General features: G+C 41.8%; 1 protein-coding gene across 5 annotated transcripts in view; it reads left to right on the forward strand.

Moving 5' to 3' along the window:
• The window catches only part of FAM118B (family with sequence similarity 118 member B), a 42,336-nt gene that overhangs the window by 4,420 nt on the left and 23,436 nt on the right, over positions 1-14,480 (forward strand). Inside the window, exon 2 of one of the 5 annotated variants that reach the window (XM_046684594.1) lies at positions 10,202-10,270. The exons of 3 other annotated variants lie outside the window; for them this stretch is intronic. The gene's annotated coding sequence lies outside the window, so the exon portion shown is untranslated. Of the gene's footprint in view, positions 1-622; positions 833-10,201; positions 10,271-14,480 lie in introns of those variants that run through there. One more of the 5 variants, XM_046684597.1, reaches the window with a different exon arrangement.

Below are 14,480 nucleotides of genomic sequence, written 5' to 3' on the forward strand. Positions count from 1 at the left end.
TGTTCTACACCCCACCCTTACCTCTCAGATGGTTTTGAATCCAATCCCAGACATATTTCATCTCTAAACGCTTCAGTATGTATCTGAAAGATAAGGACTTGTTTTTAACATAACCACGATACTGTTATCACACCTTAGGGAAAAAATGCATTCCTTAATATCATCAAGCAACCAGTCGGTGCACAAATTTTCCCGTTGGTCTCTTTTTTTAGCAGTTAATTTGTTTGAATCAGGATCCAGGAAAGGTCCACACTTGATGTGTGCACTTTTAATTACAAGAATAAAACCGTGTGGGCATTCAGAGGAGACGTGGACCCTAAACCTTGAGGATGCTTGAGCACACTGGCTAAGAGCGTGCACTTTGGAGTCGGACAGACTGGGTGTCAGATCCTGGCTCTGCCGCTTGCCAGCCGTGTAACCTTGTGCAAGTTACTTAACCTGTCTCTCACTTTAGTTTGTCCTGTAAAACGGGGACAATACCTACCGTAGGACTGCTGTGAGGATTCAGGGAGGCAGTGCGTGTTAAAGCGCTCGTTAGAGCCCAGTGCATAGTTAGGGCTCAATAAATGTTAGCCGTGCCTAATTCTTCCCCTTAGGTGACTCACTTCAAAGGTTTGCACCTTAAACTTCTCACCCAAAAAAGGAAGTGGGGTGGACAACTAGATGATCTCAAAGTCTCGTGCTGGCGCGAGTGAGGCGGCTTGGTGCTTTAGAAGGAGCGGGACCTTTGAAGGCAGACTGGGGTTTGGATCTGGCCTCGTCATTTACAAGCGTTTCATCTCCTCACCCTCAGTTTCTTCAGATGTGCCACAGAATTAACAATACCTACCTGGTAAGACTGTTGTGATGAGCAACGAGATAAATAGATGATGCTTAGTGTGTAGTACATACTCAAATTATTAGTAGCATTTTAAGATAATAAGTTAAAATAAGATCATTACGGTAGAGCGTTTTCAAGAATGTAAAGAGCTATGTATTTTATGATATTTATGTAAATGAAGATGATCAAGGTATCTTATAGGAAAAGGAATATACACTGGAAGGGTGAACATGGAAACCATGTTTCCAGAACATGAACAGTGGAAAATTGAGGGACTGTTCAACTTTGTGATTGGACAAAAACCAGAGGATGTCAGGATCCTTAGAGAAATTGAACAAGGTATTTGCAACAGATAGTTGCTTAAGTTGAATAAACCTATTTTCTGCATTATTTGAACATTTGAACAACAGTATATGAATTGTGTGTGGGGGGGTGTTTTAATTGTTAATGATTGGAACATGCTGTGTTTGCTCTAATGATATTGTTAGTTTTACAAAAATAACTTCCACTGGCTGTTATAAGGAAACCTGATTTAGAAAACCAAGTCCACCCTGAGTTTTGATCCCAGTATACAGTACTAGTCAGCATTTCTCCAACTTGCTGGATGATAAGAATTGCCTGAGGTGCCTTTTTTTTTTTTTTTTTTTTGCTGGGAAAGATTCACCCTGAGCTTACATCTGTTGCCAGTCTTCCTCTTTTTCCCCCTCTCCCCAAAGCCGCAGTGCATAGCTGTGTATCCCAGTTGTAGGTCCTTCCAGTTCTTCTATGTGAGCCGCCACCACAGCATGGCAACTGACAGACAGGTGGTGTGGTTCTGAGACTGGGAAACAAACCCTGGCTGATGAAGCGGTGAGAGCACCGAACTTTAACCGCTGGGCCATCAGGGCTGGCTCCTGAGGTCTTTTAAATCTATAGAGCACTCCTGCGGAAATCGTGATTCAGTCAGTGCTGAGTTAGGGCCCAGAGTCAATTTCCCTGCCCCCTCCTGCCCAGCAAGCCATCTGGGGGCCTGGGTATACCCCTATGGATATACCAGATGCAATGTGAGGTTTGAAAAATGCCGAGAGAAAAATGGCAAATTTTAAATGTTGCTATTTTTTCCCTTTTTGTTTTTATCAAAATAATTCATGTTCTGTATGGTTTAAAAAGTCAGCTAGTACTAAAAGAATTCTAAGAGAAAAAAACAAAACAATTGCCTCTAGTCTCCCCACCTTCTAGTCTCATTCTTTAGAGGCAGCCGCTCAGTTACTTTCCTTTTTCCTCAGGCCTCATCTTCATGTTTCTGAATCATTTGATGTGTTGTTAGTCCTTTTTTTCCCCCGTGTTTGGCCTGGTGATTTCTTGTGGGGATACATTAGAACTTAGCTCCTCCACCTTGCACTCCCTACCTTTCCATGCCCTCCACCCCCTAACAGACCTGTATTGTAATTCCTCCCCACCCCCAAGGAAGACCAGCCCTGAGCTAACATCCGCTGCCAATCCTTCTCTTTTTGCTGGGGAAGATTGGCCCTGAGCCAGCATCCGTGCTCATCTTCCTCTACTTTATATGTGGGATGCCTGCCACAGTACGGCTTGATGAGCGGTGCATTGGTCTGCGCCCAGCATCCGAGCCTGCGAACCCTAGGCCACCAAAGCAGAGCACATGAACTTAACCGCTGTACCACCAGGCTGGCCCCTAACAGAGCTGTGTTGTAATTTTTGGTGAAAACAGGCAGCTTTTTCGTATTTGTACCTCTGCCAAATACCACTAGTCAGATGATCTGTCTCAGCTCTGCTCTTCCTTGTGTTTAGGTTGACCTTTGCCTGTTTTTTTTTCACGTCCCACTGTTAGTTTTTCTCCAAATGCTCCAGCATATTAGTCACATTCCTATCAGTAACATTTTCTGAGCTGAAATGTGTCGCTTCCTTTTTCTCTGGAGCCCTGCATCTTCCTCCCCTCTTTACTGTTTCCCATCGGGAACAGCTCCCGACTATCTTTCAGGTACTGCCCTCCACTGCTCCCAGGCTGGCACCCGTGTTGCCCCTTTGCTTGGTTTATGTGCTTATCTCCTAAGAAATATTTGAATGACTTTATTTTGCCCACAAACGTGGTTGATAGTTTGGCAGTGTTACAGAATTCTAGGCTGGAAATAATTTTCCCTTGGAATTTGGAAGACATTGCTGTGCTGTCTGGTATCTGTGATGCTCTAGTGGCATAGGGGTTCAGATCCTTTCTGTGTGACCGTGTTTTGTTAGTTTGTTTTTTTCTTTTCTCCCTCACTGGAAGTTTTGAGGGTGTTCTCTGTGTCCCTGGTGTTCAGGCATTTCATGGTGATGTACGTGGCGTGGGTCTTTCCCATCAGCTGTCCTCGGTACTCAGGGGATGCTTTCATTTCTGGAAATTTGTGTCTTTCAGTTTTGAGGCATTTTCTGCTATTCTTTCTCTGATTCCCCCCATCTTTTCTTTTTCTTCCATCGTCTCTCCTAATGTTCCTTCTTGTTATGTGGATATGATAACTTCACAGGGGGCCCGTTATCATCTTTCAGTTTTCTGCTCTACATTGGAGCAGGTTTGAGATCTACGGCAGAGTGAATATCAGCCAAGAATAATGGCAGGCCTCTGCACGTTATGAAAACTTTGTGCTTCAGCCCAGTGTTACAGATCGTTAAGTGCTGTCCACGGGGCCTGGAGAGGGGCCAGCCCTCCGCCCGCTCCCTCTTGGTTCCCGCTCACCCCAGCTTCCTCACTGCCCTCAGCCACTGGGGATGTGCGCTGCTTTCTGCGCTCTGTTGTAGAAACGTGTTCTGCTGCTCTTCTGAGCAATCCACATGCTACTTGGGTATTTTAAAAGTTAATTTTATTAAGACACTAAGATAAATGAAAGAAGAATAATTTTTTTAAAAGATGAGAAGGAGGATTTACATATAAGAAAACTTGTGAACTCAGGGGTAAAGTGTAGTGAATACAGCTTTTTGAATTGATGTGAATGTGAACGCAGGAGGCTCTGCTTCTTCCAGGAGTTCCTCTTGGAAGCTCCTCTTCTCCACGTAAACTTGAGCATCAGCAGTGGTGGTTTGCGGGTGGGATTACAGGCTGCTCTTTGTTTCCTCGTCCTGCTTCACTGTACCTCGCGTCTCCTGTGGTGCCGACGTGTGGCCTGTGACTTTTCTAGTCAGGGAGGAAGGAGCTGTCTTCCCTGATGAAGCGTCCATGTCCCTCGGGCTCAGGCCGCCCAGCCCTCTGTGGTCACCCCGTGTTCCTCCCTTGGTCTTGCGTTGACCTCCTTCACTCTTTAAGAAAGTATGTTTTTAGGTCTCCCTAACCTGATTTTCTCTCACCTATTTTTTCCCTCAGTTATTTCCCTGACCACTTGTTAAGACGGACGCTGCCTGCTCCGCTAAGCCGTGCTTTCAAAGCGACTTCTTCCGAGGGTACCTCGTCTTCCTAGTTGTTCTGGTGGCCTCTGTGGCACAGGATACCTTTTTCTGAGCTTTCCGATCCTTGTTTTGGGTCTAAACAGTGCTTTCGTTTCTCACTTCTTTTACAGATCAAAGAGAATATTTTGCAGTTAATTTTTATTAGGGGGAAAAAAAAATCCTGAAGAGACTATCAAGCTAGTTTAAGGTTACAAGCTCGACTGCTTTCCTAAGTTCCCTTTGGTCCATCGTTCTCTTGTTCTTAAGGGATTATTGAAGTTGATCCAAGGAGTGTACTTAGGAGTCCGTTTTTAAAGCATTGACAATTCTTTCAACGTCCATGAATGCTTGTACTGGTGCCTGAAACAGAAAGAAGGAAATAGTCACCTGTAATCATGTCGCCCGAGATGGTTTCTCTCTCTGAGGCTTGCGGCATGGGGTAAGGAACAGGTTGTCAGACTGTTTTTTGACCTTTAAGTTTGAAGTACTGTTTAAGTACCGTGGGGTTTGAAAGGCCGCGTAACTGAAGCTGTGACAGGGGCCTCCTGGGTCTGAAGCACAGGCGAGGCCTGAGCTGAAAGCACAGACTTGGGAGTCGTTTGCATTTACTTGGTATTTTAAACTCTCGGAGGAGAAGCAGGGTGGGGAGGGAATCTGAAGTGATTAGACTGAGGCGTCTAAAACGGTGCCCTGAGGAGCCTCCACTTTTCAGGGATGGGTAGAGGAGGAAGAGCTCCACTAGAGGGATGGGGGGAAAGCCGGGAAAATACTGCGTCCGGGAGACGAGCATAGAATTGTGTCAGATGCTTCCAAGAGGTGAAGGAAGATAAATACTAACGATTTCATTGAATTTTGACATAAAGATATCTATTTCCCATAAAGCTTTCCTTGATCTCCCTCAAGCACGAATCTCCTCTGTACCTCATACCTGCTTATTAAACTTAGCACAAATGTGTTATCAATATTTGTTTACAGTTCTCTTTCCACTAAAAGTTGGAGACTTTTCAAGGGTGTGGCCCTTATGGGTATGGTCTTAGTCATCTTTGGTGAGATAATGTTGCCGAGTGTCTTCACAGCATGGACTCTGCAGTGCGCGTCCCATGTCTACTGTGTAATAGCTCTGTGACCTTTAGCAAATTACTAACATCTCTGTGCCTTGATTCCATTATCCATGATATCAGTGGTATGTGATGATAATACTATCTACTTCATATAAGAGTGACTGTTTATAAAGTATAGAAAACAGTGCCTGGCTCATTACAAATGCTGTATGGTGTTTGGTGGAGGTGACTGGGTGTAGTAGTAGTAATATTGTTAGCACAGCGCCTGGTGTGTAACAGATACTTGAACATGAAAATTCAGCAACTTGGGACTAATACAGTTCCTGTCATTTTAAACCCTACAAGCATAAACAGAATATAATCATGGCCAGGTCACGGGAAAACCACAGAATGGAAGTGGACTGAGAATTTAGTTCATGTAGCTTTGTTTTATAAAACAAATCTATAGACTTTTACAAAAGTACTGTGTGATCCTAGTTTCTTTTCATGAGTTGGGAAGATGAAAAACCAAAAGGGAGAGAGGACCCCTCCAAAGCAGGTGAGAATTTTTATTTGTAGGGGTAAACATTAACCTGAAACAGGTGAGCAGTGCTATCAGTCGAATAACGTATTTGGCATTAAAAAAAAAATACTGCAAGTTTACCTGTTCGTCCTATTTTTTTTACAGCTCATAAAATTAAAAGTGTCAGCTGATCTCATAGACTTTAAATTAACTCATGATAGGTGCACACTCATTCACTCAGCAGATATTTGAACATGTACAACACTGTGTAGACACTATAGAACAGAAACTGTGCTAGGGGCTGGGGATGTGCTAACAAATTAGACAGACTATTCTTGTCTTAATGGAGCTTTGATTTTTATGGGAGACACCAGTAATTGCAAGTGTTAAGAGATGCAGATAAGAAGCTGGGGTATAAATTTGGGACTTGGGGTGCAGGGGGTGGATCCCCGGAACAAGAAGGGTACTGTTGAAGCTGAGACTCAAGGATGGGCTCGGGGCGGAGGAGGTTGTAGAGTCTGTCACTCTAAGCAGAGTTCTGTGTGTGAGCAGGAAAGTGTGCAGTGGGTCCTGGGTGGCTCTGGAGCCTGGGGAACGAGGGGGAGGCTGGGTGGGACGTGGTAGAGAGGACTGCAGAGGCGGATCGTGCCAGGTCTTATAGCCATGGGGAGGAGTGTAATTTTATTAAATACAGCGAGACGCTATTGAGTGATTTTAAACCATAGCTTAATCTGATTTGTATTCTGAAATCCCTTTTGCTGCTGCATAAGCTTTTCTTCTTCTCTAGTCGTAAAGCACTTTAGATAGATTTAATACGTATAATACGAGAAACTGATTTCTTAGCCCTAAATACTAATGTCCCTTGAGTCATTTGCCAGAAAGAGTTCTTGCCTTAAAAATCCACCCTTAAAAATCATAGATATCTGAAACTTGAGTTATAAAAATAAAATGATTTACATATAAAATGTTCAGTTAGTCTTGAAACCTTAAGCCTGGAATCCTTTTGCCTGCTAGAATCCGATTCCCTTCCCTCACTGCTATGACCATTGGTGGGTCTGAAAAAGGATAGTCTGAATGTTGACTTACCATGCATACAATTTTCAGAGGAATTTGCCTTTTCCTGTTTGTTCCATTTAAAAAATGACATGGCTTTTTATGGTCCTTGTGTTGAAAGCAGTAATGGGGTGTTTCCTTTAATTGGAAACGCTCTTTCTGTTGCACAATAAATTTCTTTCTTGTAATTCTAATTATGAGCAACATCTTGCGTTTGAGTGAGTTCGTTCAGTAAAGATTTAAACGCCTACTATGTGCCAGGCACTGCCCTAGGACAGACAAAGATTCCTACTTTGAGGAGCTTACATTCCAGTGGGAGGAGGCAGATGACGAATAGTAAACATAATTAATATATTTATTTTGCTGATAAATATAATGAATATGTTAGAAATAAAAAGTAGAAGAGTTGATGCAGTGAGTGAGGAGGCTGCAGCTTTCGCTAAGGTTGTCAGGGTCGGTGGCATCATTGAGGAGGCATGTTGAGCGAAGGCTTGGAAACCTGTGCAGACACATAGGGGAGGAGCATCCGGAGGAGCATCCGGGCAGAAGGAACCGATACCAAGCAAGGCCCCAAGGCCAGAGTGCCTGGCCGTCTGAGGGACAGTCGGAGCCGGCGTGTCCGGCGGGGGAGGCAGCTCCTCAGCTTTGTCGGAACCGGTGTCTCCTCAGTCCGTTTCAAAAAATTCATAAGCCAGAATAGGTGAATAATTAGCAAAGGATTTTCACCCCGTGAATGTTCTGTGCTGGTAATCTGTAAACACCCAGACTCTTGTCTTAACTTGAATTAGGTAATTCCAAAGTAACACGAAAGTTTCTTAAATTCATTTCATGGGACAGCTAAACTAACGAAAATCTTTTCCTGTGAATAAAAGACTGATGTTGGATCACATGCGTATATGACCTAGAATTTAGTAAAAACTGAGAATTTTGTCATTCCAATTTATAGATCTCTGGTTAGCTTTGTTTCATGACAAAGGATGGCACAGGCACTGAGTGCGCTTACCTCTGAGGGGGGCAGTGATGGTGAAGATAGGGCTCCGTCAGGGTGAGACTGCCTGGGAGGAGCGGCTTTGCTTACCTCCGTAATTTCTTTCAAGCTCAGTAGCTCCAAGGCCCGTTAACCTTATTTTTTTTTTTATTGCTTTTTCTCCCCAAAGCCACCTGGTACATAGTTGTATATTTTAGTTGTGGGTCCTCCCAGTTGTGGCATGTGGGACGCCGCCTCAGCGTGGCCTGATGGGCGGTGCCATGTCCGCGCCCAGGATCCGAACTGGTGAAACCCTGGGCTGCTGAAGTGGAGCGCGAGAACTTAACCACTCAGCCACGGGGCTGGTCCCCCATTAACATTTTTATGTGGTGGTCTACATTTTCTGTTTTTTTGACTGAAATTTTCCGTGTGTTTCTTAAGTTTGCAGTCTTAACTCAGGCACACTACTTTCCTAAGGTCCTAATCAATGACTCATATGGTAGGATACTGCCAAGTTACATGCACATCAAGTGTATCACATTGGTGTACGTTCAGTATGTGATCTTGGTCCTGATAGAGCCAGCGTCACCTTTGTTTCAGGTGCACAGTGCTCTTTATAAAGAACCAGGCTCAGTTTGTCCAGGAGATCACTGTAGCTATTCCAGCCGTACTTGCCCGTAACTAATCTGTTCCCATGTTGTTTCTGAATTTTGCTTTATTTCTGGAGTATTTGTGGAGTATCCTTTTGTGGTTTCCTAAACTTCTTTCTTGTCGTTTCCTTTCCCGGTTTGTCATGGGCGATTCGTATTTGAGTCCTGTCTGTGATCACCGTTCCTTGTTTCCAGCTTAGTTTCTCAGGAGGTGGAAGCCGAGGTGAGGTCACTCAAGAGAATGCTCAGAAGCACGGGTCGTGGACTTTCTGAGGCAAAACATTCTACTTTCTTCTCACAGTAAAAAGGGAAAACAGTATGAGTTCATGTAACTGCAAGTTAGAAGGGCCCTGGAAAATTTTGGCAGGCGTTTTCTCTCGTTCATCTAGATAGAACTGCATAAGAATCACCCCAAAATTTAGTAGTCTATTCTCTTTTTCTTTAAAAGGAAAGTCTGTGAGCTCATAGGACCTCCAGTTCCATTGCCATTCTCAAAGAGAAGGTCAGGAGCCAGCATTTAGTAGACATTTAATAGCTGTTGAATGACAAAATTAAAAGAGAAATTGAATGCCCTCAAAGCAAGCTTATTCTTAAATCCTTCTTTATTGGGTATTCTGATAACTGAGTTTTAAACATAGTTAAGAACCTAAGATAGGTGTCTATTCAATTGTTTTTTTATCCATTATATCTGAGGTAGTGTGCACTTAAACATGAACTCAAAAGCAATGAGTAAATGGGACTAGAGTGATTTCTTTTTATCTTAATGTTGCAGAACATTTTATTTATTTTCCTTTCAGGTAACTCTAAGAATAATTGTAAAATTGATCTACTTTGTATCTTTCTTATATTCTGTCCTTGGTTTTGCTGTTAATGGAGTTTGGATTACGTGGCCACAATGTGGGGACCTGTGAGATGTTTCATCTGATGTTGACGGTGAATTCACTTAATCACTATTAATATTCAGCCACACTTGGGGTTTTTAATTTTTAATCATAACATTTGCCAAGCTTCATGTTGTCAAAATATAACTTTTTTCTTTTCTTTCTTTCTTTCTTTCTTTTTTTTTGCTGAGGAAGATTGGCCCTCAACTAACATGTGTGTCAGTCTTCCTCTATTTTGTCCATGGGTGGCTGCCACAGCATGACTCTGATGAGTGATGTAGGTCCATACCCAGGGTCTGAACCTGCAAACCTCGGGCCGCTGAAGCAGAGCATGCAAACTTAACCACTATGCCACTGAGCCAGCCACAAAATATAACTCTTTAAAAAATTGTCAAACAATACTGTTTAAGTCAGAAAACCTCAATAAGGTGAAAAGGGGTGAAAATTAGGTGGGATAGTCTTACTCATTTTTATCATGACATAAAGTCTTCCCTTCCTTAAGACTTGTCAGATTTCAGCCCGGAGAGAGATCCTCTCTGATGATGACGTCTTCTGGGATTGCCCAGACTTGGACGAGTCTGCATTTGTACGCAGCACGTTGTGTGTACTCTGTCGGCATGAAAAGTAAACCGACGGTTGCGGATATTGCAATGCCTAACGCACACTGTCTTAATCGGAGGAATTTAGTCTTTAAGGACTCACTAGAACATAAAATCTTGCCCTTGAAGTTCTATTTAATCTTATTTTTAGTGAATAGCCTATGTCATTTGTGATGAAACTGTTTATATGATTGTACTACTTCATACGTGGAAAATATTTTTATTAGATATTTTAAAAGTCTCCTTCCTTAGCAACGTGTCATTGTTTTCAGGATGTACCTGCTCAGAAGCTTCACAGGAAGGAAGCAGTGACAAAGAAGGAAGTTATCATTCTTTGTATGGTAAAATCATCAACTTCCGTCACCAACTTCTAATTCAAATCCGGTTTTCATTTGGTGTTCCATTAGTCCTTCTTGAAACAGTTTTCTCTATACGTGCTGTGTTACTTTGGCTTTCTAATTGAAAATAACTGATATAAACAACATCTGAGCTCTTGACCTTAGAATACCAGTGTGGTTTATTTTGGGACTTGAGTTAAAATAAAAGACCTTCTAGCTGGCCCGGTGACACAGCTGTTAAGTTCGCACATTTTGCTTCAGCGCCGGGGGCTTGCTGGTTCGGATCCCGGGTGCGGACATGGTACCGCTTGGCACGCCATGCTGTGGTAGGCGTCGCACATGTAAAGTAGAGGAAGATGGGCATGGATGTTAGCCCAGGGCCAGTCTTCCTCAGCAAAAAGATGAGGATTGGCAGCAGATGTTAGCTCTGGGCTAATCTTCCTCAAAAGAAATTTTAAAAATAAATAAAAGGCTTTCTAGAATTTGGGGTTATATCACTTCATCCTAAAGTCTTTCAGAAACCATCTCTCTGATGCAGTCATTCTCACATTGTTCACATAAGGGTCATTGTTTGCTGGTAAAATCCCGAGAGTAAGTGGTATCAATCTGGCATTTTTTCACCGACTACATTAAAGCAGCTTTTCAGGAAATGAGTGTGATACAGATGTTCCCTGACAGAAGGTAGAGAATGTGAGGTACATACAGTTTAGAGATCAAAGTAGGAGCGGACCAAGTTAACCAGAGATAGACGAAATACTTGGAGCCTGGAGCACACAGAGGAATCACATCCGGGCACGTCTACCTGTAAGTCCTATGTGTCAGTTCCATCTCTGCGTGTGTTAGAAGGAAGAAATGGAAAATCTGTGTTATACACTGATGGGAAAGGCGGCAGTCTACATTATAGAACTGAATTCATTAACCACCTGAGTAAGATGTTTAATTTGTCAGTTGTCAATAAGCTTGTTGAGTGCTCTTTTGTACCTTATACTAGTTATCTTTTCCCTCCTCTCTCCCCTCCACAGTTACTAAAAACCAGATATGCTGGAATTAGTCCAAAAGCCACAATTAGAGGAGTTTTATTTCTTCCAAGTTCAAGGAAGACTATCTTTTTCCCTTAAAAAAATAAAGTTAATCCTTTCCTATATTTATGCTAGAGAAATAAGCCAGTCTTTATTCGTATTTTTTAGAATAGAAGGGGGGAAAGCTTGCTGTAAATAGAGCTGATCTTTTAAAGCAAGAAACGTATGTACCACCTTCTCAAGCTAGTCGTTTGTAGATCTTTTATTTCCAGGCAAAAGTGTCATCAGTAGAACTTACCTCTCCTTTTGATTTCTTCCATCCATCCATATACTGAAATGTGTTGTCCCGCAGTCCTTCTGTTGTGTGATTTGTTTGAGCTGAAGACTGCACAGCGGAAGCGCGGGAAGACGCAGAGGCCAGCGTGAGGGAAGCAGGCTGGGAGACCTCACTCTGCTTCTGAAATGGGAAAAGGAACCAGATTTTGCTATCTTTGCTAGCACCAGGATGCTGTGAAAGCAAGAACGACTGGGATTCTGGGTTTCTTTGATGTTTTCAAATCCATAAGTCCTCTAGTTTGTACCAAGTTAATTTCATTTGTATGAACAGTCTCTTTTCCATGTTTCTTAATAGATTTTTCCTAGAACACTTACCTTGATTTTTCCCTTTTTCATCCACCAATTATAAGCATTCTATTTCCTGCCAAGCTGCCAGGTTTCAAAGTGTGTCCTATCTTATATGAAGACTTAAGCCTTAGAAAATCTGTTAATGAGGTTGCTGTTGCTTTTCTCAGCATTTACTGAGTGTCTGACATTTATGTTGCTGAATTCTGTTAGCTTTGAAGGATTTCTCAGTGGCTTAGCAGTAATTGGAGTGATGAAGTACTGCCACAGGTAATTGCCTTTGTTTTCTCATGGCAGAAAAGCTTTTTCCACCTCTGCTATACATAGCAAATCTCACTAAAATGACAACTTAAATAGTGATCACGTAAAGAAAGTAATGTGGGAACCAGTTGATGCACGTTTAGGAATTCTCTGTGAGGTTTTCACAGTTGGCTTCGAAGCTCTTTAGCAGTAACTGCGTATTATTTAGGGTAAATGCTAAAACAGATTTTTTTCCTGAAACAGTACCCTGGAAGGAATAAGATATGGTTTATACTTAGATGCCAGTGAGGAGTACATGTGAGATTGTATCACACAAGGCATGCTTCAGACTGAGGAATAGATCTGATCCTGTTAGAAAACAGGATGAGTATGTGATCAAATGTTATGCAGGCAAATTGCATTACTTCTCATTCAGTCCCTAAATAAGAGGAGGCAAAACCTTCCAGTAATAACTTGTCAGGAGCTCTTGGCCATATTCTCTTAAATTATATAGTTGGAATGAATAGACCTTCAGAACAGTTGACTCTGTAAAGAAAAAAATTAAAAAACTTAGTATTCAGGTTGTAGACACCAAGAATTGGCCGTCTCACAGCAATAGAATCCCATGAAAATGACCTTGCGTATTTTCCAGGAGAAAATGATCCATGTGTTCTAGGGTTCTGGTGGATTAGTGGGTCGGGGGGGGGGGGCGGTTAACGTAACAAATCATGCTTGTCATCAGAAAATGTTTCATTTGGCTTCTCAATTTAGTTGACTGCCATTGCATCAGCAGAGTGCCTAGTCATACAGCATCTACTAAGCATCACAGAATTATTTCAAGTAAATCTGCTTTCTAGAATGTAGGAGCTTCTCTTTTTTGATAGTTTTGGACTGCAGATTAAAAACAAAAAGGCTGAGAAGCCACTGTTTGGAGAGTGTTTTTAGGTTGTAATAGTGTGGGTAAGAGCCAGAACTTGGGACGTAGAGGCGGATGGCTTGGTTTGACTTATGGCACACAGCCTGTCTGTGCCTCAGTTTTCTCATCACTAAAATAGGGTGATAAGAGTACTTCCTTTGGTTATGGGGATTGCATGAGTTCATATTTGTAAGTAGTGTTTGGCATGTGATAAGCACTATATGAGAGGTTGTTAAAACTTTGGTTTAGTAGCTGAATTGAGCATTGAATTCTGAAGGTGTCTGTCTTCAAAACTTAGTAAACAGTAAATTACTTTCCTCTATACTTTATTTTCATCTTTCTCCGTATTATTTTTTACATGGGCATAATTTATTCAGATGATGGATTTATGGAACCGTATTTAAGGAAAGAGCATAAGCATATACACTTTTCCATTGTGTACTTTTAAAAAATATCCCCAAACAAATGGGTTGCCCTGTGTGTGGTGGAAGTACCCACTCTTCTACCGCTACTTCTCCAGTCTAGACTAGACTTTAGAGTGGGACACGACTTCACATAAATTAGAACTGCATGGAGATATTTTAATGGCGATCAACTCCTGCCTGTTGGTATTAGCAAACTGGAAGGCTGTGAGATGGTGATCAGTAATGTGTACACTTAAAGGAAGGGAGGATGGCATATGGTGTGCCTGGTGGGCGTCCTGCGTTTAGCAAAATAGTTTGATTATAGAAAAGTTGTTTGTATTTCATTTAGATGTTTCCTGTTTGCCTCATCATAAGAATCCCCTGAAGGTTCTGGCGATTCTGGAGTGGTAATTTGGGATTAGAGCCCAGGAATATCTGCTGTCTTTTAAATGAACTAATAGAATTTATCTTTAGGAACGTAGACTTTTAACAGGCATCTCAGATAATTATTAAGGCAAGATTCTGAGTTAAGTAATGCATCTGTCTTGTCTGAGCTGCAGCTTTCTCACCAGCAGAATCAAAGATTTGACTAGAAAGATGATCTACATCCTAACTCACTTCTGTGATTTTTTGATTCCTAGTTTCCTAATGATTATGGTATGAAAGGAGAATTTCGTTATGTGTGATGGAATGTGGGGTGAGGAACTGAGCCTTCTATTTACCAGAAAAACTAGTTCAGCAAACTTTAAAAAGTGTTTTAATAAAGAAAAAAACCTTTTAATAAAACAGTAAATTTCAAATACTTATTGGTAATTCAGTTCTTTCTAAGAATTGACAATGAAAAGTAATAAAACACCCAAACTCTGGTAATATGTATTGTCTTCTGTTTTTTGTGTGTGTATACACTATTTAAAAGATTGCTCTTTTTTTTTCTGGGAGGGTGAGGAAGATTGGCCCTGAGCTAACATCTGTTGCCAATCTTCCCCTTTTTTTTTTGCTTAAGGAAGATTATC

This window comes from Equus quagga, chromosome 14, assembly GCF_021613505.1.
Source record: "Equus quagga isolate Etosha38 chromosome 14, UCLA_HA_Equagga_1.0, whole genome shotgun sequence".
Taxonomy (NCBI): domain Eukaryota; kingdom Metazoa; phylum Chordata; class Mammalia; order Perissodactyla; family Equidae; genus Equus; species Equus quagga.